The 23,900-nt window shown below is 39.8% G+C and overlaps 2 long non-coding RNA genes and 1 other non-coding gene across 4 annotated transcripts; all 3 read right to left on the reverse strand.

Annotated features, from left to right (window-relative positions):
- Window positions 1-6,841: 6,841 nt before the first annotated feature.
- Window positions 6,842-6,914, reverse strand: trnaf-gaa (transfer RNA phenylalanine (anticodon GAA)). Its single transcript has one exon. It is a non-coding gene; the product is annotated as a tRNA-Phe (tRNA).
- Window positions 6,915-11,528: 4,614 nt separating this feature from the next.
- LOC139563061 (uncharacterized) lies at window positions 11,529-17,146 on the reverse strand. 2 transcript variants are annotated; one of them, XR_011672482.1, is made up of 3 exons: window positions 16,932-17,146; window positions 12,084-12,187; window positions 11,529-11,855 (listed from the first exon to the last, which is right to left on the reverse strand). It is a non-coding gene; the product is annotated as an uncharacterized lncRNA (long non-coding RNA). The 2 variants fall into 2 exon arrangements; XR_011672483.1 differs by lacking the exon at window positions 16,932-17,146 and adding an exon at window positions 16,290-16,726.
- Window positions 17,147-19,993: 2,847 nt separating this feature from the next.
- Window positions 19,994-23,628, reverse strand: LOC139563202 (uncharacterized). Its single transcript, XR_011672504.1, has 2 exons — window positions 20,574-23,628; window positions 19,994-20,340 (listed from the first exon to the last, which is right to left on the reverse strand). It is a non-coding gene; the product is annotated as an uncharacterized lncRNA (long non-coding RNA).
- Window positions 23,629-23,900: the final 272 nt, after the last annotated feature.

A 23,900-nucleotide genomic window follows, 5' to 3' on the forward strand; every position in this document is an offset into this window, starting at 1 on the left:
GCAGACAGAGGCCCAGCCGGGCACAGATGTCGAGGGGACGGACAGAGCCCCATCCAGGCACAGGTGTCGAGGGCTTGGACACAGGCCCAGCAGCGCACAGGTGTTGAGGGCACATACAACAGACAAAGGCTGGTGTCTTTCAGGCTCCTATCTGGCAACTTTTTGAAGATGGGCCGCTTCATGTCTGGAAAGTTTGTAATTATGACTATAAGATGTAACATTTAATCACAGTGACCAGATCGGATGTATAGATGGAACATTAAATGAATAGTGTTTAACCTTTAACATCTCAACTTGCTCAGCACATTAGAACACACACAAGCATAAGCAAGTGCATGTTTAAGTGCATATCAACAACTAGTTAGCTGTAGCGTTTGTTGAGTCATTTCAAAGTATCTAATGTTAGCTAGCTGGGTGTGACAATACATAGGCCTAAAATAAAATCACACAATGATTTCAGCCCAGTATGGAAATATTGGGGCTGACAGATTATTTTGATGATGATGTGACAAACTATTCTAACAACCTGTCAAAACACGCAGCTAGCTTCTGTTACTGTAAATAATGTACAGTGATACTAAGTTGTTAGCCAACTGTACTAACGTGATGTTGCCTAATGCACTGATCTTACCTGCTGGTGCTAGTTATTCCAATCGAAAACAGCAGACAACAAAACTTCTGATTTCAGAAAAAGATCACATAAGCCGCGAAAGTTTTAAAACGTATCTTCTATAGTAGTTCCGTGAATTTATATACCTGTGTTCTCATTGGTCAATTCTTGGTTATTGCTTGGTTGCAGACACCGATATGTAGCAACCAGAAATTTCCTTGACTCACCATTGCCAGGGGGACTGCAATTACTGAGCTCTGTTGTCCATGTTTACAGAGAACAGAAATGTGTCTTGTTTTGCAATGCAATTGTCAGGAGATGGCATCTAGGTGTAGGGGAGATTCTCAATTGGTTTGCTCAACTCCTCCATCCTCTCCTCGCCTCTTTTTGAAAAAGGTCAAACGTAACCAAGGAGAGGAGGGGAGGGGAGGAAATGTGGAAACAAATGCGCTGGAAGGAGATGAGACTCCTTCACTCAAGCGGCATCGTTCAAATTACATTTAGGCTACAAGGGTTTAATCACAATTTAAATGTGTAAAGTAAAAGTAGTAGTTGTGCTAGACATTTTATAGAGAAAAGGCTAAGTAGCATAATGTTTTGAAATATGTGCATGCTTTTCTCCTCCCAGTAAACAACAGCTGTTTCAAATGTGTTGTAGCGGATCTCAAAACGCTTCCGTGAAGGACAGGTAAGATACTATTGCGCTTCCTCTCTGTGAGGAGGCTATCGCGCAGGCGAGGGCACTCCTCCGTTCGCCTGCTAACTAATTGGCCCTTTCTCAGTTATGGAACGCCGTTTGGGTCTTAAAGCACGTGGTCAAAACGCGATAGTTTTAATGCTGCGTGTGTAAAGTAAGCAGATGCAGGCGCTAAATTAACGTGTGCACGCGTTAAATTAACTTCTTCACGCGCTAAATTAAGTTCTTAGGGCCCTTCTAAGTTCTACTTAGAAAGCAGGATACGGGATGCTCTTGAGTAGTGAGTTTCCATATTTCTAAGGAATCTCAAGTTTAGTTAAATTCTTCAGGGCAAATTCATTGACTTTTTTTACTTTATAGATTCAAAAAGGGTCTGGAATGTCTAGGTCTCCTGCCTTACATGAATAGACACTCAAGCCTCTTCAGAGAGGTTTTCAACTATGCTGAGAAATCTCTTTTGGCCAAAGACATAGCTTCTCTCTTTAAAGCAGAGCGCTCCCCACCTGGTACCAATCAAAGAGCAATAGAGAGAAGAGTCATATGTTTCTGGAGGGACTGACTTCTGGAGGTGGAAGGTTAGATGCAAAACCATGATCATTGAAGTAACACGGCCCACATCAGTAAAACATCACCTAATCACTCACACAACTGTGGGACAGCATTTTATAGCCTTATTCTTCCATAGGCCCCCTAAGAATGTAATATATTAAATCCCAAACTACTTTCACTTAGAGTATTGTGTTCTCCAATAAGTGTTACTTATGGACTTTAATGTTCCCCCCTTCCCTTTTTCAGGGGGGAACACATACCCTTTAACCATGGAGAAGGTTTTCATTTTCACGTCAGGGGCTTCAGCATTCCTAGGCTGGGATTGCCAGTGGAGACACAGCTACAGTTCTCTCTGCTACTGCACGGCAAGCGTTACCGTAGCGCCAAGTCTAGGTCCAAGAGGCTTCTAAACAGATTCTACCCCCAAGCCACAAGACTACTGAACATCTAATCAAATGGCTACCCAGACTATTTGCTGCTACTCTATCTATGCATAGTCACTTTAATATCTCTACCTACATGTAGGTAGACATGACTAACCGGTGCCCCCACACATTCTCTGTACCGGTATCCCCTGTATATAGCCTCGCTATTGTTATTTTACTGATGCTCTTTAATTATTTACTTTTATTTTTATAAGTAAGCATTTAACTGTAAGGTCTACACCTTGTATTTGGTGCATGTGACAAATACAATTTGATTTGATTTAAAGAATTCATTTAAGGGTAATTATCCTAAACGTTTATTGCATGACTACCTAGTAAGTTCGCAATACTGCAGCCGATGTTAATTGGTGAAAAATAATTGATATTATGAAAGTTTCCGACAGGATTGTCCATCAGCAAAAAAAAGTTATGTGGTGAAAGTTTTCAAAAACATTACTCAAATCAAATCAAATCAAATTTTATTTGTCACATACACATGGTTAGCAGATGTTAATGCGAGTGTAGCGAAATGCTTGTGCTTCTAGTTCCGACAATGCAGTAATAACCAACAAGTAATCTAACCTAACAATTCCACAACTACTACCTTATACACACAAGTGTAAAGGGATAAAGAATATGTACATAAAGATATATGAATGAGTGATGGTACAGAACGGCATAGGCAAGATGCAGTAGATGGTATAGAGTACAGTATATACATATGAGATGAGTAATGTAGGGTATGTAAACATAAAGTGGCATAGTTTAAAGTGGCTAGTGATACATGTATTACATAAAGATGGCAAGATGCAGTAGATGATATAGAGTACAGTATATACATATACATATGAGATGAGTAATGTAGGGTATGTAAACATTATATTAAGTGGCATTGTTTAAAGTGGCTAGTGGTACATTTTTACATAATCTCCATCAATTCCCATTATTAACCATTACAACCAACCAGAATCAATTGGACACAGTAATACATAATGCAGCTTTAATATTTTAATACAAGTATGATTTCTTAGAGTGGGTAAACTGAGCATTATGCAAAGTAGTTAAGTCATGTATGTCAAGGGACTATGTTACAATATGTTCAATGTTACCATAAATAAATCTTACAGTAAATATGAACATTTCATTTACATGTGTTATGGCAATAAAATACACTGTAGTTGGTATATAGGTCGTGGTGCAGCAAGTTTAAGGGTAGTGGAGAAGCACAAGTGGGACTTTGAGTGAAGTAACTGAGGGCAGAAAAGGATATCGGGGTGCCCAGGAACTTGAAGCTGCTGATCATCTCCATGTCAATGTACAGTAGATGGGAGAATGGTCAAGTATCACCATCTACTTTGTTTTGTTTACGCTGAAACTGTTGACGTATCACCATTATGTCAGGTCCCACAGCTCCTTCATGTACTCATGTGTACCATGGTAGTGTCGGGTCCATTCTGGGGATTCAAATTCTTATGATAATGTAAAAAATCTAAATCTGTTATTACAGGATTTACACCCAGAGCCCTGAGTCTGCTAACCAGTTTGTGGGTAAGGATGGCGTTGAAAGCAGAGCTATAAAATAAACTGCACTCTGACGTATGTAAAAATGTATAATTGACATTTGTTGGGACAATAGGCAAACTGGAGTTGTACATTGTGCTACACAATCTATTGTTCCAGTTTTTTTAAATCGATATCGACTGGGCTGCAGTGGAAATGGTAAGAAGCTTCGATATCATGGGGCCCTAACTTCTAACGTCCTTTCCTGGTACACCCACAGACACTGCAGTCACATGCCAACCAGCGGCTATCCGTCCTACAGTGGCTGAAGACATTTTGCCTGACGTCAAACATTAACAAGAGTGTCAGATTGAAGTGTCTGGAAAAAATGTAAACAGAACCATAAGAGCAGATTACTTTTTTGTCATCTTTACTGGCACAGTTTTAGTATGTCTAATTGTAGTCACTTTCAATTGATTCATTGACTCCAAGAACCATAGATTGCCTGTAGTTCATAACATTAACACAACTGACAAACGTTGCTTGACTGTAAATTGGAATACATGTTTTAATAACATTGGCTATTTGATTGGGCTTAATGTTGCATACCTTGTGTTGTGCATGCATGCCAACCAGGTAAGAATCACCAGAATTAATTGATACTCGATGAATCAGGTCTTCTCTGCTGCTTTATCAGCCTCCTCCTTGCCCACTCCAAGCTCCTCTTCATGGTTCCCTTCTGCAAGACACAATTGTGTGAAAATAAAGCGGAAGGAATGGGAACCCTATTCCTTTGAAGAAGTACTGGGTATATGCCTGAAGTTATTCTACCCTAATAAGCTTCGATGTAATATAAATATTCAAAAAGTGAATGTGCACATTAAAGTCTACTCTGTTCGAAAGCTGACAAGTATGCTAACTTCTAAGGTTTTACAAGGTTGTCACTAGCCAAATTTGCTTGATGTGAGCTTTTCTGTGTTTTCATGCTAATCATGAGCTAGCGCGACTAACGCTAGCATTTAAATGAAAGCCAGTCAGGCTGAAGAAGTTGCCTAGCTTAAGTTGTTTTGCTTAAATACACAGCTTTGGGCTAAAAACGTAACTCAAAACCATGTCCTGCTTCAGTACTAGCCGATAAGTCACATTTAGGTAGCTTGTCTTCCTTAAGTCAATGATAAAGCAAAATAAAGACAATAGTCCAAAAATCGAGAACTACCAGGATTTTGAGCATCTCCGTTGTCTAATCTACGTATGCCTGGCCCTGCATTCAAGCAACAATCTTGCTAGTATGTAATTTACCTTGTTGTGTGAAAAAAGCAATTTTCCCACACAACATCTCTCCTTCTCACTACCACGCATTAGTTTCGCTTCCCCACCCGCCATTAAAAAAAAAAAAACAACGGGGCGCATTGCCTTCTTGAATCATGCAGAAACGGGCAGTGTGGGGGTCATGTAATTGATTCTGTTGGAAAGGGGAGAAATTGTGCTTTACAATGGTATTGACATTACAGTTGATCTGGAAGTATTACGTTTTTGGGGCGCTAAAATAAGGTAAATTGTACTGACCAAGGCGATGTACAAAAGTGAGTGAGTTTACGTTATCTGACTTAGCTTATGCTAAGCACTGCTGATCCTGGTGCTAGATTAATGTTAGCTGCATTTTATAGCCAGTGATGAGAAACAGATCCTTCCACTGTAAACTAGCTGATAAACTTTACGATTCAGTAACAACAAATTTCAAAGACAAAACTGTTACCTTGTAAAGGTTCAAACTGCTTGCAGTGGAAAAGGAAGTTCCTTCAAACTGAAATCTGGTTGAAAGGAGGAGCTAGGGAAATTGGCTAGTAAAATTAGCATATTAAAGAACGAGTTAAATTAGCCTGTGTAGGTGTATATTTAGCAGCTGTAGGCCTTAACTTGACGTGTGCAGGACCGCTTGAAGCCGCTTACTTGGCTTACTTTTGAATCGCCTGCAAGAACATTTGCATATGCTTATTTGACGTGTGAAAACGTTAATTTAGCGCCTGCACCTCTTTACTTTACACATGTAGCATTAAAAAGATTGCATTTTGACCACGTGCTTTAAGACCCAAACGGCGTTCCATACTCAATTACATTTGCTCAAGTTTTTTTAATTTTTTTATTTTTTTATTTATTTTTAAATTTTAACTTTAATTTTTTTATTCATAATACAAAAATCTACTTACATTGCTACATCAAACATGTCTAGCAAACCAAACACAGGTATTAACAATACTCAAACATAGAAAAAATATAAATAAAAATAAAATAATACAAAAAGTAAACAATTGAAGTGCAATTATATTCACTCTGAAAATATCTTATTATAATGATTCATGAAGATGTTATTCTTGTTGTTATTCACTAGGGTTAATGTTTTAATAAGATAATTAAATTCAATTAGAAAAACTACTCATGGTAGTACTCACAGTTCCAATTTGGTTAATGTCAACAGAGTTACCCAGTAATCATTCTTCCTTCGATAAACATTTGCTCAAGTCCTGCGTCCTCTTTTCTGGGTCCTCTCTCGCCTCCTTTTGAAAAAGGTCAAATTTAATCGAGTTACGGCGGCAAGGAAAGTCAACGTGGACGAAAATGCGCTTGTATGAAATGAGAAGCTCGTGGGTCATAAGGAAAATTACGTTTACAGGGTTGGATCCCAAAATAAATGTGTAAAGTCATAAAAGCAAATTAAGTCAGTTGTGTAAGACAAATTGGAATTAATAACATATCATATGTTTTTCAAAATCTTAACATATTTGGCTTATTTGGCTAATTCGTAATGTATAGTAAGTTTTTTAAATTCGTAACATCATACGAATTATAATTCATAACATATCATACGAAATGGATAATGGACATTCCCAAATATTACTACAATATGAAACGTAACATATACTAAATGTATATTTGATATACATACAGATGGAGGAGTTGAGGAGAGGATGATCTTTGTCCAAACGATAATCTCACTACAATCACTTCCCTTTCGTTTTTCAGGCCAAATTTAGATTTTACAACTCTCGCAAAAACAACACCTGCCGAAACCCGGGATCGAACCAGGGACCTTTAGATCTTCAGTCTAACGCTCTCCCAACTGAGCTATTTCGGCTGCACTATGTAAACGTACCAAAAATCACTACATAAATAGACATCAAAACACTTTCTCATTATTTTCTAAGGTGTGTAGTTGGCTGTTCGATGTATTCAGTTGACTTCGGGACCATTAATATTTTCTAACAGGGAGTGACAAATGCCTCCACATTAATTAAATAATCACGCACACGTTCTTTTTCAAACTGCTAGAAAGACAATGCTGCCACCTCAAAAGCACTCACAAACTTCTACAGATGCACAATCGAGAGCATCCTGTCGGGCTGTATCACCGCCTGGTACGGCAACTGCTCCGCACACAACCGTAAGGCTCTCCAGAGGGTAGTGAGGTCGGCAGAACGCATCACCCGGGGCAAACTACCTGCCCTCCAGGACACCTACACCACCCGATGTCACAGGAAGGCCATAAAGATCATCAAGGACAACAACCACCCAAGCCACTACCTGTTCACCCCGCTATCATCCAGAAGGCGAGGTCAGTACAGGTGCATCCAAGCAGGGACCGAGAGACTGAAAAACAGCTTCTATCTCAAGGCCATCAGACTGTTAAACAGCCACCACTAACATTTAGCGGCCGCTGCCAACAAACTGACTCAGCTCCAGCCACCTTAAAAATGGGAATTGATGGAAATTATGTAAAAATGTACCACCAGCCACTTTAAACAATGCCACCTAATATAATGTTTACATACCCTACATTACACATCTCTTATGTATATGTATATACTGTACTCTATATCATCTACTGCATCTTGCCATCTTATGTAATACATGGACCACTAGCCACTTTAAACTATGCCACTTTATGTTTACATACCCTACAGTACTCATCTCATAGGTATATACCGTACTCTATACCATCTACTGCACCTTGCCTATGCCGTCTGTACCATCACTCATTCATATATCGTTATGTACATATTCTTTATCCCTTTACACTTGCGTGTATAAGGTAGTAGTTGCGGAATTGTTAGGTTAGATTACTTGTTGTTATTACTGCATTGTCGGAACTAGAAGCACAAGCATTTCGCTACACTCGCATTAACATCTGCTAACCATGTGTATGTGACTAATAAATTTGATTTGATTTGATGGTCCCCTGACAAGTCTCACATACTTTTAGTTTGAACTTTTGTTAAAATTAGGCTAACCTTTTACCGACTACATGTACGAAAAGGAGCCTTAGTTGATCTGGTCTGGAGTCTTCTTGCTAACAGACACAGCCTCTCATTGTGTAATGAAAGTTCTCGAACTGCTCAGATAAAATGACCTGTTATTTCATCCATTGTCCATGAGAAGGTGGTAGTGAGCACCTCAAATGTGCACTTAACCTTCAGGATGATGCAATATTAATGTGGTCTAACTCAACCATTCTAATAGTTATAGTTTATGTATTATATATATATATATATATATATATATATATATATATATATATATATATATATATATATATATATAAATAAAAGGAGAGATTTGTTTTCAAAGAATGTGTTAAAATAGTGTTCGAAAGCAAGACTATATATATATAGTCTTGCTTTCGAACACTATTTTAACACATTCTTTGAAAACAAATCTCTCCTTTTATTTTGTCTAATCATAACTGCGTAGGTATCATCTCCATTGCATAAAGATGTTTTATATTATCTTTTTAATTTGTGTTTTTTTTTCCTTGCTGAATTGTCCACATGTAAAAGACATAGCAGAGGATGGTTTCGATCCATCGACCTCTGGGTTATGGGCCCAGCACGCTTCCGCTGCGCCACTCTGCTGTCTGGCGAATACGAGATGAAATGTAGCATTTGAAATGTATCCTTTGAACTATCCTTCTTTCACTGCTATGGTACAATAAATATAGACAGTTATAATGACAAAATGTATATCATTAAACTAAATTATCGCTACACTCACATTAACATCTGCTAACCATATGTATGTAACTTTTAAAAAATGTATAAACTAAGACCTTTCTTAGTATGTGGTTAAACTCAAATATACTAATTGATTACAAAATACGTATTTTTCGATAAAAAAAAAGGTATAATCTTTGTAAATCATATCATAAATAGTACTGGTGGAGTTATGTCACACATGCAGCTAACACAGACATACGGAAATGTCTGCTCTACCCAAAATTAAAACCAACTAATTGTAGCATTACCACAAAAATGGAAGAGGCAAGTGGAAGGTGCAACCAATAGAATGTTATATGCAGTTGAAGTCGGAGGTTTACATACACCTTATTCAAATTCTGTTTTTATTCACCTTTTCCTGACATTTAATCCTAGTAAAAATTCCCTGTTTTAGGTCAGTTAGGATCATCACTTTATTTTAAGAATGCAAAATGTCAGAATAATAGTAGAGAGAATTATTTCTTTCAGCTTTTATTTATTTCCTCACATTTCCAGTGGGTCAAAAGTTTACATACACTAGCCTTCCACAAGCTTCCCACAATAAGTTGGGTGAATTTTGTCCCATTCCTCCTGACAAAGCTGGTGTAATTGAGTCAGGTTTATTGGCCTCCTTGCTCGCACACTTAATCAGTTCTGCCAACAAATTTTCTATAGGATTGAGGTCAGGGCTTTGTGATGGCCACTCCAATATCTTGACTTTGTTGTCCTTAAGCCATTTTGCCACAACTTTAGAAGTATGCTTGGGGTCATTGTCCGTTTGGAAGACCCATTTGCGACCAAGCTTTAACTTCCGGACTGATGTCTTGAGATGTTGCTTCAAAATATCCACATAATTTTCCTGCCTCATGATGCCATCTATTTTGTGAAGTGCACAAGTCCCTCCTGCAGCAAAGCACCCCCACAACATGATGCTGCCACCCCCGTGCTTCACGGTTGGGATGGTGTTCTTCGGCTTGCAAGCATCCCCCTCTGTCCTCCAAACATAACGATGGTCATTATGGCCAAACAGTTCTATTTTTGTTTCATCAGACCAGAGGACATTTCTCCAAAAAGTACAATCTTTGTCCCCATGTGCAGTTGCAAACCGTAGTCTGGCTTTTTTATGGCGGTTTCGGAGCAGTAGCTTCTTCCTTGCTGAGCGGCCTTTCAGGTTATGTCGATATAGGACTTGTTTTACTGTAGATATAGATACTTTTGTACCTGTTTCCTCCAGCATCTTCACAAGGTCCTTTGCTGTTGTTCTGGGATTGAATTGCACTTTTCGCAAAAAAGCACGTTCATCTCTAGGAGACAGAACGCGTCTCCTTCCAGAGCGGTATGACGGCTGTGTGGTCCCATGGTGTTTATACTTGCGTACTATTGTTTGTACAGATGAACGTGGTACCTTCAGGCATTTGGAAATTGCTCCCAAGGATGAACCAGACTTGTGGAGGTCTGCAATTATTTGTCTGATTTCTTTTGATTTTCCCATGGTGTCAATCAAAGAGGCACTGAGTTTGAAGGTAGGCCTTGAAATACATCCACAGGTACACCTCCAATGGACTCAAATGATGTCAATTCGCCTATCAGAAGCTTCTAAAGCCATGACATCATTATCTGGAATTTTCCAAGCCGTTTAAAGGCAGTCAACTTAGTGTATGTAAACTTCTGACCCACTGGAATTTGTGATGCAGTGAATTATAAGTGAAATAATCTGTAAGTAAACAATTTTTGGAAAAAATTACTTAATTAAGTAGATGTCCTAACCGACCTGCCAAAACTATATTTTGTTAACAAGAAATTTGTGGAGTGGTTGAACAAGTTTTAATGATTCCAACCTAAGTGTATGTAAACTTCCGACTTCAACTGTATACATTACCTGAATTACCTCGACTAAACATTGCCCCACACATTGACTCTGTACCGGTACCCCCCTGTATATAGCCTCGCTATTGCTATTTTACTGTTGCTCTTTAATTATTTGTAACTTTTATTTCATATGTATTTTTCTTAAAACTGCTTTGTTGGTTAAAGGCTTGCAAGTAAGCATTTCACTCTAAGGTCTACTACACCTGTTGTACTCGGCGCATGTGACAAATAAAATTTGCTTCTTAACTACGAAATAAAAACAATTTCAATAATGTATAAAAATTTGACAAGTGCAAGTATTCACAAGAACTCCGAATACAAAAAGGGATAGTTTGATCATTTGTTTTGATTCGCTTTGTAAACAGTGGGCTCCCGAGTGGCGCAGCAGTCAAGGCACTGCATATCAGTACTAGAGATGTCACTACAGACCCTGGTTCAATTCCAGGCTGTATCACAACTGGCCGTGATTGAGAGTTCCATAGGGCGGCTCACAATTGGTCCAGCATCGTCTGTGTTAGGGTTTGGCAAAGGTAAGGCTGTCATTGTAAATAAGAATTTGTTCTTAACTGACTTTCCTAGTTAAAGAAAACAGTGATGTGAGAATATCCTCACTCTCTGTGTTTAACTGATCATGTCTAGACTGTCACCCAGCTGTAAGATTATCACACTGAGAATGGGGTCAAGCCATTCAACTGTAGTCCCTCAATCAAAAAGACATCAAACTATGCACTTCAGAATAAACTTTAACAGAACTAATCTGTGGTACTTTTACAAGAACGTCTGTCATGTGATGACTTTTCCCTGGAGTTTGAAAATGTTTCATTTGAACAGTGAAAAATATAGAGTCAAAGGAAATACCTTAAATCTTTATTTTTACTTTCTGCCGAAGAACAACCATGTCCATGCAGTACTCATTGGTTTGCATTGGTTTTAAATCGCAACATTTATTGGAGGCCAAGCTCCCCTCCTCCCCAGTATACAGGAAGTGAAGGGGCTGCTGCTGGCTGAGAGGATATGATTATTGACAAAAGAATAGAAGACACAGTGCCCAGACCCCAACCCATATCCTGATCACAAACGTGTCGTAGGAGAACTTGTGCCGGTGGAGCAGGTGCTGGAGGAAGTTGGAGCTCTTGTAGCTGGGGTCCCCCCGGCATGGCTGAACATACAGGACACACCTGGAGGCACACCAACCAATCAACAACCCTGTCATTACCTCACCAGTACACCAAAACAGAATGCAGTAGAATCTCTGTTGGTTTAGGATGCACTCTCATGCAGTTACGTCAACATTGCGTAACACTTCATATCAGCACATACATGCTTGAGGAAATTCATACTAGGACAGTGTCCATGTTCAGACTAGGACAGTGTCCATAGTTCAGGGTATCACATAGCATACTAACCACTATGTTGAGATCGTTGCGGTGGTTCTCCATACAGCTCCTGTTGGTCCAGATTGCGGGCTCCACAGAACGGGCATGAAAAGGTGGAACGGTTTGGAATATTGCTGCAGGCAGGGAGAAAACACACATTTAGTAGGAGCCATAATGGAAACAACATGGGTATGCACACACACTTTGCCAGACACACATTGATGGTGTGTTGTTGTGTGTGTGAATTTAGCTCCAAAGTCTGAGGTCCAGTTTCCAGACATTAGCAGGATGCCAATCATGTCTAGCAGCACACCTGGAAGGACAGCTGGTCTGTGTGGACATGAGGGTCAGAAAGCAATGTGCTGCAGTGACATTTACGCTAGCTGAGCCACACACACGTAGAATAGGGTCCTTAACAATGTGTTCATTAACTCACTGCTCCATCAGCACTACACCAAGACAACAGGGCCTATTCACACACTACCGTCCACAGCTGACCAGGGGCAGCCCATTAGAGTCCCATCAGACTTAAGGTTGACAGGTCTCTCAGGTAGGACAGTCTACTAGCTAATGGGAAATGTCTAATTTACAGACATGTCTATTTGAATAACTGATAAAAAGGTACACACTGTACTGTAAACTGGAAAAAATCCAAACATTATTTCAGCCTTGGTTTAGAAAAACTGTCAGTTTACACGGAACCCAAACCGGCTGCGCGCGTGCGCCATCGTGCATAAATGTACACTGCTCAAAAAAATAAAGGGAACACTTAAACAACACAATGTAACTCCAAATCAATCACACTTCTGTGAAATCAAACTGTCCACTTAGGAAGCAACACTGATTGACAATAAATTTCACATGCTGTTGTGCAAATGGAATAGACAAAAGGTGGAAATTATAGGCAATTAGCAAGACACCCCCAATAAAGGAGTGATTCTGCAGGTGGTGACCACAGACCACTTCTCAGTTCCTATGCTTCCTGGCTGATGTTTTGGTCACTTTTGAATGCTGGCGGTGCTCTCACTCTAGTGGTAGCATGAGACGGAGTCTACAACCCACACAAGTGGCTCAGGTAGTGCAGCTCATCCAGGATGGCACATCAATGCGAGCTGTGGCAAGAAGGTTTGCTGTGTCTGTCAGCGTAGTGTACAGAGCATGGAGGCGCTACCAGGAGACAGGCCAGTACATCAGGAGACGTGGAGGAGGCCGTAGGAGGGCAACAACCCAGCAGCAGGACCGCTACCTCCGCCTTTGTGCAAGGAGGAGCACTGCCAGAGCCCTGCAAAATGACCTCCAGCAGGCCACAAATGTGCATGTGTCAGTCTGTTTCTGACCGTTTGAGCAGACACATGCACATTTGTGGCCTGCTGGAGGTCATTTTGCAGGGCTCTGGCAGTGCTCCTCTACTACCTGAGCCACTTGTGTGGGTTGTAGACTCCGTCTCATGCTACCACTAGAGTGAGAGCACCGCCAGCATTCAAAAGTGACCAAAACATCAGCCAGGAAGCATAGGAACTGAGAAGTGGTCTGTGGTCACCACCTGCAGAATCACTCCTTTATTGGGGGTGTCTTGCTAATTGCCTATAATTTCCACCTTTTGTCTATTCCATTTGCACAACAGCATGTGAAATTTATTGTCAATCAGTGTTGCTTCCTAAGTGGACAGTTTGATTTCACAGAAGTGTGATTGATTTGGAGTTACATTGTGTTGTTTAAGTGTTCCCTTTATTTTTTTGAGCAGTGTATTTTGTCCCCCCACACCAAAAGCGATCACGACACACAGGCTAAAATATCAAAACAAACTCGGAAACAATTATATTAATTTGGGGACATGTCGAAAAGTATTAAACATTTATGGCAATTTAGCTAGCTAGCTTGCACTTGTTAGCTAATTTGTCCTATTTAGCTAGCTTGCTGTTGCAACATCGCCCAATTAAATTGTGTTTTGGAATGTGGTAAAAACAACAACCTTGAAAAGACACAGATAAGCTGTTCTGTGTTCACCTGTGAGTTCCAGATGGTCACTATAGACGTCACAGAACCTGATCACAGACTAGTAACTCGGTGCTTCTAGCACATGTTGGGAGTGGGACCTCCTCTGGCTGAGTTGTTCACAGACCCTCCAGACAAATCAGTGAACACCTTCCCGCTGCCCTTTGGTCCCCTGTCCTCTCCGCTGCCTTCCTTCAATTGAAAATGAATGGGAAGCGGTGTTTCACCGCGCGGCACCACGTGGTGCATCAAATGAACACAGGGCAAAAAACTTTTCTCATATTCAAATCACCAGCGGCGACCGCTGGGCGAGGACCAATCATATCGAGTGGTTCCCCATGACGAACTCGACGCTATGCGACCCAAGGCTGGAGACTTTCTTCAGCAAAGATGGCTGACCAAAATGCTATGACGGAAGCACATGTAAATGACTATAACGTCATAACGAATCATGCAAAAAATTTACAATTAAGAGGAATATGTTAGTTAATGTAGAGACAAACGATTATGCATATTCTTGTCATAAAGTTAATTAACGAAAATCACGATTTAGCAAGCTAGTCATGTTGTAACATGAGTATGAAATTGTAATTCTGGCTGTTAGGGACTCCTGAAACAACCAGCAAACCAGGCTGCCATCTTGTGAAACAATGGATGTAAAGAATCTAGTTAGTGCAAATTGAACGTACAATTTCGTAAGCTTGCCTTGCCAGGCTGTATCACAACCAGCTGTGATTTCTAACGCTTTTTTCTGATAAAAACTAGTTAATTGCATCCGTAGTTTTGAAGTAATCGCGAAAAACAGGTCTTATTTTAGGGGATTTTTTCACGCCTTCAGAACGTTATATTCCCAGCCCATTGTTCTACGTCACAATGACTGCTTCGGTGCTATTGGCAATGAGACACGTTGATCTTACCTCAAGTAATGTATCATTAACTAAGTTACAGCTACTTAATGAGTACGCTCATTGTTTACCTAGGTACATGTTATGATTGGCAGTTTTAATTAATGGTTGGCGCAATGCCATCAAACGTTAAACATTTTCTTCTGATGGTTAACCATATTTTCATTCAGAAAAAGGTGTAAACCTAAACAAAACTCATGTCCCTGTCCTCTTTTTCAAGATGTGGCCGATTTAAACAGACAGAATACAGTTTTAAATTAAGAAATAACCACATTTTTGGACAATTTGTTGTTTTGAAATGGCTGCTGGGTAACTTGATATGCGTCGAAATCTGTTTGTTAGTAGGCATCGAATGAAGCGAATGCTGCGCAAACTAAATGGATCGGTCTAGCTCATTGATTTGTAGATCTGGCGCAGTTGCTACCTCAGATTATGAGCCTAGCAAGTGTCACGAATGAGTTATGTAGTACCCACAGAAGTTCACAGAGCAGAGCAAGAGAGCTATAAACCCATACTGTTTTCCCCCCTTAATTAGCCTTAACCCTAACCCTTATTTTAGCCCTAATAATAGGTATAACCTATTTTAACCTTAACCCTAATTATTGGGTAGGGTAGCCTAGAAACTTTTAAAAACGATTTTAGTAATATTATGTTAGTAAATACCATTATAGTACTAAATAGCATTTTGATTGTTCTTTTTTTAATAAAAACATTTAGCAATTTTTTTGTTATTAGTTATTTATGATATTTATGATTGCAAGGCAGAACACTTGATAAGCCACATTTTATTTTTCAAATGTGGTTTGAACTGGGTGTGACCTAGTAACCTATATGTGAAAGTCCAGTCTCAAACCTGCCCCACCTATCCCAGCCAATTGCTGATCTCAGGAATTAATAAGAAAAATACACTTTATTTCTCAGCTGCTTCACCAATGTCTTTATGTGAATTAATAACTTTGAATTGCTAAATATTTCCAATAGATGGCAGCATAAGACCACGAAACATCAATTATAGGCTATAGCAGCAATATGATTGACATAAAATAGCAATGCAACCAAAGACTATGTCCCACGTTACTTATCTCGTATTAGGCCTGTGTTGCTTTTGGGAGAGCAAAGAAAGTGTGACTATAGCACGTATTGAACCGCGGCCAAATAATCACCAGACAGGTGCGCTAACCTCAACACTAGTAGACATGTATTATAAAAAAGTTCTGAACTAGAAAATTATATTATGAGTATGATATGAGTAAACAGCCTCGAATAGAAAAGACGAGTGATTCTTCCAGCCCGCCAATAAATAACATCATGCAACCTTAGCGGTTAGCAAATTTACCTCAAGATGCCCATCGCTTGTTCGAGAAGACAGAGTGCTCGCTGCCGCTGACAGCACAAGCTTTTGGCGGGTCTTGTAGAGTTGGCTACTTTTGCGAGAAGGCAGAGCCGGTCGAATGCTGGTTGATGAATTTGACAATGAATGTGCGAGGAAAATACGTTTTTGTCGACCAGAGGTGACTGAATTAATGTTCAGGCTTATTGATAATCGTTATAGTAATGAAGTATAATTTCAAAACATGAGCATAAAAACAGGTAATAATAAACATGAATCATCATCATTATATTACTTCACAGTAATCTGTTAAATGCTTTTTCAGGCCTTCTTGCGTTTGCAGCGTGGAAAGGGACAGGAAAAAGGGTGCACAGAAGTTTTCCTGTGACACGGAACCCAAACCGCCTGCGCCATTGTGCGTAAACGTATTTTGTCCCCCTACACCAAACGCGATCACGACACGCAGGTTAAAATATCAAAACAAACTCTGAACCAATTATATTAATTTGGGAACAGGTCGAAAAGTATTAAACATTTATGGCAATTTAGCTAGCTAGCTTGCACTTGCTAGTTAATTTGTCCTATTTAGCTAGCTTGCTGTTGCTAGCTAATTTGTACTGGGATATAAACATTGAGTTGTTATTTTACCTGAAATGCACAAGGTCCTGTACTCCACCAATTAATTCACACATAAAACGGTCAAATGAATCGTTTTCTAGTCATCTCCTCATTCCAGGCTTTGTCTTCTCTTGACTTTATATTGCGATTGGCAACTTTCATAAATTAGGTGCATTACTGCCACCGAGCTACTTCTCTTTCAGTCACCCACGTGGGTATAACCAATGAGGAGATGACATGTGGGCACCTGCTTCTATAAACCAATGAGGAGATGGGAGAGGCAGGACTTGCAGCGCGATCTGCGTCTGAAATAGAACTGACTTCTATTTTAGCCCTTGACAACTCAGACGCTCGTTTGCGCGCTCGAGCAGTGTGGGTGCAATAATTGAATAACATGGATTTCTAAATTTATTTTGCAACGCTCGTGCACACGACGCGAGCTGTGTAGTCAGCCTGTGAGGGGAGTGGTGTATCCAGGGAGAAAACTAATCTTCTGAAATGTCATTTGTGATCTTATGCTGCCATATATTACAATTATTTAGCAACTGCAGTAGTACTGAATAAATTGTATATCCTTACTAAAGTGGTAATTATTCCGAATTGCAAAATATAACATTTTCTAGTTCATTTTATCACTTACAACCATAAAATAACCATTTAAACCATAACAAACAATGAAACTGACATAAACACCATACATTTAGTTAATTATTTTACATTTAAAAAACTATTTATTTAGATGGGTGACATTATCTGCCAAAGTAACACCCCCTTAACATATTGTAACGACCCTGGGTTTATAAGAGCAAGCTCGAGCGGCAGAGTCGATATCCGCGCTTATAAACCCAGGGTCGTTACAATATAAACACAGACACTGGACACAGACAGTAAAATTTTGTTGTTTTTAATTATAAATCTGGTAGCTCTCAAAAGAGCCTTTGCTTTGCTAAGCAGTTCGTTTTCGTGAGTGTGCTGCCTGCCTGTCATCAGAGGAGTCTGTCTGCCAACCTGCCTGCCATGACATCAGAGGAGTAGATCTGTGAATAATGAAAAGTTAATAAATTATTGCCACGCTTTCACATAGAGGCCTAGTTTACATATTAGTCATTTAGCAGACGCTCTTATCCAGAGCGATGAAGGTTAAGTGCCTTGCTCAAGGTTTTGACAGATCTTTCACCTAGTCCGTTTAGGGACTAGCCACCTTTCAGTTACTGCCCAACGCTCTTAACCGCTAGATTACAAACCACAAAATGTTAAACACAAAAAGACAAATGGTAGTAAATAAATGTTAAACTGGTTAAATAAAAGACTGTTCTTAGAACTTTCATACTGCCATTGTTTTGGGGAAATAGGGGTATGTATGTCTATTTCGCCAAATATCTCTCAATGTGTATACAGTATTTAGATTTTTTTCAAGTAGGACACCATTTGAATCGGGAAAATCTCTTCTTTCTAATTATGTAAGGCTGGGCAGTGTATCTCGTTGTCATCGATCGCTAGCCCCGAAATAGTTTTTGCACTTGGAACGCTGAGCTTCCCCCATTGTTTTCCTACGGAGATGCAAGCCGGTATATTTCGCCAAATATCTCGCAATGTGTATATTTTGATTTTTTTCAAGTAGGACACCATTTTAATCAGGATAATCTCTTCTATCTAATTATGTAAGTCTGGGCAGTGTATCTCGTTGTAATCGATCGTTAGATCAAAAATAGTCCTTAGTTGCAATTCGTTTCCTACTTCCTCGTCATGCAGACATGAACACAGTTGACACCATCGAGGTGCGTATGTTTACTTTCTACACTAGTTTTTGTTTTCTTCAGTTTCGTCCAAAGAACAAATTGTAGTGGTATCGCTCTGGATAAGAGCGTCTGCTAAATGACTAATATGTAAACTAGGCCTCTATGTGAGAGCGTGTAAATTTTTTTGAGCCATTTAGGCGACATGGAATTCTAAACATAATTCCAGTCAAAATAGGGTCTGCGAACGCTCGTTTCAATTAATTTGCTATGGACTCGCGTTAGTGTTCCAGTTTAGCCAACGTTCTATTTCCGTTTTTCAGCCTTGGGTGAATTTTGACTCGTTCTATTGTCCAGCCTGCCATAGCGCGGCGCACAATTGGCCCAGCGTTGTCCGGGCTTGGCAGGTGTACTGTAGGCGATCATTGTGAATAAGAATTTGTTCTTAACTGAGTTGCCTAGTTAAATAAATGTTACATTTTATAAATATAAATAAATAAAAATCTTTGCCATGCTATGCAGATGGATGAAGTAACGTAGCTAGCTAACTATTTTCTTGCTTATTGTTCAGTGGAGGATAAAAATACCTGTATGCCTATGGATGTGTAGCTAGCTAAGTAGCCGATATGTGTATGGAACAGAACACGTTTGGTATACATATTAGTTCAGAACCTAGCTATGAATCTCAGCTATCATAGCCAGTTGTATCAACTTCAAAACAGTCTGAATGACATTAACGAAGCCTATGGATTGAATAGAGTATAATATAACTTTGTGCCAAGGATGCAAGTCGTATATACATGAGATCCCCACATTGTAGCCTGTACATTTAATATATTCACTGATCATGCACTCTACTTTGGCAAATAAAGGTGCAGTTCAGGTATGAATGTATATCATAAGGTGAATGCACCAATTTGTAAGTCGCTCTGGATAAGAGCGTCTGCTAAATGACTTAAATGTAATGTAAATGTAATGTCTTTGAGATTATTTTTCAGTCATATCCATTACCAGGAGTGTCAAATTCCAGTCTTTGAATGATGCTGTGTCTGCATGTATGTATTACAATTATACACTTCAACAGTGTTTACCAATCTTGGTCCTGGGACATCAATGGTTACACATTGTAACTATGCAATAAGCTAGAAACAGGATTTAACTAGTTAAAGGCTGATTTGTAATTCATATATACAGAAGCATAATTTAAAAAACAGTACACTACACTTTCTATGCATCATGTAAATACTCTAAAACCAGTTCATCTCAATATCTAATTTCCTTCATCTGCATTGATCTGATAAACACAGGAAAGGTGTAGCATTTCATCAAATGAGAGACTTAATTTCAACCAGTAGAGAATGTGAAATGCTTTATTGAAAGAAGTTCATTATCCAAGTGTTATAAATACATAATACATGTATTTATAATATAATATTTATAATGCAAGTTCAAACTGAACTTCAATGCACATCTGTTGTGCATTATAAAATCAGAGGAAGAAAGAGGAGGTGACGAGAGAGGTGTAAAAGACAGAAGGGGAAGGCAGCATATGAATCACAGTGCTACCCTAATATTCTCTGTTCATCACAATTACATAATAGTGTCTCTAGTGGTGTCTCCTAAACAGCCTTGGGCTCCCAGTCAGCTCGAAGGTTATCTTAAGAGCGGGTGAGGTGGCGATGACGGGACTCGGGGTTGGCATCCTCTCTCACATCAAAACATACATGCAGATGAGAAACAGATGGAGAAAGAGAGAGCATGTTTAAGCCTTGTGTTTTTTCTTTATTCTAACACTGTCAGTCATCAATCATCAGGAGGTGAAATGCAAACTGACCTTGGATCATTAACTCTGGGTCTACTGCATCTCTATCTGTATTTCAATGTCAAGCATCTCTTTAATAATACTTCCTGTTGACCCGACCAAGTGACCTCTCACCTCTGATCATGCTGTGCCCTCTATGTAGCAGGTTCAGATGCAGGAGGGGTTCACCGACACAGCTGATATAACCTAGAGGATTTAGGGAGAAGGGGGGAGAGAGGGATGATGTGAAGGAGAGAGACTGTTATTGAGAAAATAAGGTAGTTAAAGAGACAGTGTTCAACAGGAATCTGTGTGTGTGGCCTCACCTGGTGTCCACGCTAAGTGGCTGCAGAGTACTTTATGCTGAAAAACATGCACAGACACACGAGGACAAACAATATAGCATAATTATAGAAATAATGAAGTGTCTTACTTTTCTCCATGGTTGGCCCTCTTGCCTATTCTTTGAAGGTGGAAGGAGCCACAATTCAAATCAAATTCTATTAGTCACGTGTGCCGAATACAACAGATGTAGACCTTACAGTGAAATGCTTATTTACGAGCCCCTAACCAACAAATACGGATAAGAATAAGAGATAAAGTAACAAGTAATTAAAGAGCAGCAGTAAAATAACAACAGCGAGACTATATACATGGGGGGAACCAGTACAGAGTCAATGTGCGAGGGCACCGGTTAGTTGAGGAAGTATGTACATGTAGGTAGAGTTATTAAAGTGACTATGCATAGATGACACCGCTCCGGTACCACTTGCCGTGCGGTAGCAGAGAGGACAGTCTATGACTAGGGTGGCTGGAGTCTTTGACAATGATGCAACCAGTCAGGATGCTCTCGATGGCGCAGCTGTAGAACCTCTTGAGGATCTGAGGACCCATGTCAAATCTTTTTAGTCTCCTGAGGGGGAATAGGTTTTGTCGTGCCCTCTTCACGACTGTCTTGGTGTGCTTGGACCATGTTAGTTTGTTGGTGATGTGGACACCAAGGAACTTGAAGCTCTCAACCTGCTCCACTGCGGCCCCGTTGATGAAAATGGGGGCGTGCTCGGTCCTCTATTTCCTGTAGTCCACAATCATCTCCTTTGTCTTGATCACTTTGAGGGAGAGGTTGTTGTCCTGGCACCACACGGCCAGGTCTCTGACCTCCTCCCTATTAGAGGTCGACCGATTAATCGGAATGGCCGATTAATTAGGGCCGATTTCAAGTTTTCATAACAATCAGAAGTCTGTATTTTTGGACACCGATTTGGCCGATTTTTTTATTTAAAAAAAGAATATTTTTTACACCTATTTAATCTCTATTTAACTAGGCAAGTCAGTTAAGAACACATTCTTATTTTCAATGACGGCCTAGGAACGGTAGGTTAACTGCCTCGTTCAGGGGCAGAACGACAGATTTTTACCTTGTCAGCTCGGGGGATTCAATCTTGCAACCTTACAGTTAACTAGTCCAACGCTCTAACCACCTGATTACATTGCACTCCACGAGGAGCATGCCTGTTACGCGAATGCAGTAGAAGCCAAGGTAAGTTGCTAGCTAGCATTAAACTTATCTTATAAAAAACAATAAATCAATCAATCATAATCACTAGTTAACTACACATGGTTGATGATATTACTAGTTTATCTAGTGTGTCCTGCGTTGCATATAATCGACGCGGTGCGTATCGTTGCTCCAATGTGTACCTAACCATAAACATCAATGCCTTTCTTAAAATCAATACACAGAAGTATATATTTTTAAACCTGCATATTTAGCTAAAAGAAATCCAGGTTAGCTGGCAATATTAACCAGGTGAAATTGTGTCACTTCTCTTGCATTCATTGCACGCAGAGTCAGTGTATATGCAACAGTTTGGGCCGCCTAATTTGCCAGAATTGTACGTAATTATGACATAACATTGAAGGTTGTGCAATGTAACAGGAATATTTAGACTTATGGATGCCACCCGTTAGATAAAATACGCAACGGTTCCGTATTTCACTGAAAGAATAAACGTCTTGTTTTCGAGATGATAGTTTCCGGATTCGACCATATTAATGACCTAAGGCTCGTATTTCTGTGTGTTATTATGTTATAATTAAGTCTATGATTTGATAGAGCAGTCTGTCTGAGCGGTGGTAGGCAGCAGCAGGCTCGTAAGCATTCTTTCAAACAGCCCTTTCCTGCGTTTTGCCAGAAGCTCTTTGCTGTGCTTCAAGCCTATCAACTCCCGAGATTAGGTTGGTGTAACGATGTGAAATGGCTAGCTAGTTAGCGCTAATAGCGTTTCAAACGTCACTCGCTCTGAGACTTGGAGTAGTTATTCCCCTTGCTCTGCATGGGTAACGCTGCTTCGAGGGTGGCTGTTGTCATTGTGTTCCTGGTTCGAGCCCAGGTAGGAGCGAGGAGAGGGATGGAAGCTATACTGTTACACTGGCAATACTAAAGTGCCTATAAGAACATCCAATAGTCAAAGGTTAACGAAATACAAATGGTAGAGAGAGAAATAGTCCTATAATTCCTATAATAACTACAACCTAAAACTTCTTACTTGGGAATATTGAAGACTCATGTTAAAAGGAACCACCAGCTTTCATATGTTTTCATGTTCTGAGCAAGGAACTTAAACGTTAGCTTTCTTACATGGCACATATTGCACTTTTACTTTCTTCTCCAACACTTTGTTTTTGCTTTATTTAAACCAAATTGAACATGTTTCATTATTTATTTGAGGCTAAATTGATTTTATTGATGTATTATATTAAGTTAAAATAAGTGTTCATTCAGTATTGTTGTAATTGTCATTATTACAAATAAAAAAATATATATATAAAAAAAAAAAATAATAATAAAAAAATCGGCAGATTAATCGGTATCGACTCTTTTTGGTCCTCCAATAATCGGTATCGGTATCGGCGTTGAAAAATCATAATCGGTCGACCTCTACTCCATATAGGCTGTCTCATCGTTGTTGGTGATCAGGCCTACCACTGTTGTGTCAAATTGAATGATGGTGTTGGAGTCGTGCCTGGCCGTGCAGTCATGAGGGAACAGGGAGTACAGGAGGGGACTGAGCACGCACCTCTGAGGGTGGCGGATGTGTTGTTACCTACCCTTACCACCTGGGGGAGGCCTGTCAGGAAGTCCAGGATCCAGTTGCAGAGGGAGGTGTTTAGTCCCAGGTTCCTTAGCTTATTGATGAGCTTTGAGGCCACTATGGTGTTGAAGGCTGAGCTGTAGTCAATGAATAGCATTCTCACATAGGTGTTCCTTTGTCCAGGTGTGAAAGGGCAGTGTGGAGTGCAATAAAGATTGCCTCATCTGTGGATCTGTTGGTGTGGTATGCAAATTAGGGTTGGTTTAGGGTTTCATGGAATGATGGTGTTGATGTGAGCCATGACCAGCCTTGCAAAGGACTTCATGTCTACAGATGTGAGTTCTACGGGTCAGTAGTCATTTAGGCA

Source organism: Salvelinus alpinus, chromosome 33 (genome assembly GCF_045679555.1).
Source record: "Salvelinus alpinus chromosome 33, SLU_Salpinus.1, whole genome shotgun sequence".
NCBI classification, from domain to species: domain Eukaryota; kingdom Metazoa; phylum Chordata; class Actinopteri; order Salmoniformes; family Salmonidae; genus Salvelinus; species Salvelinus alpinus.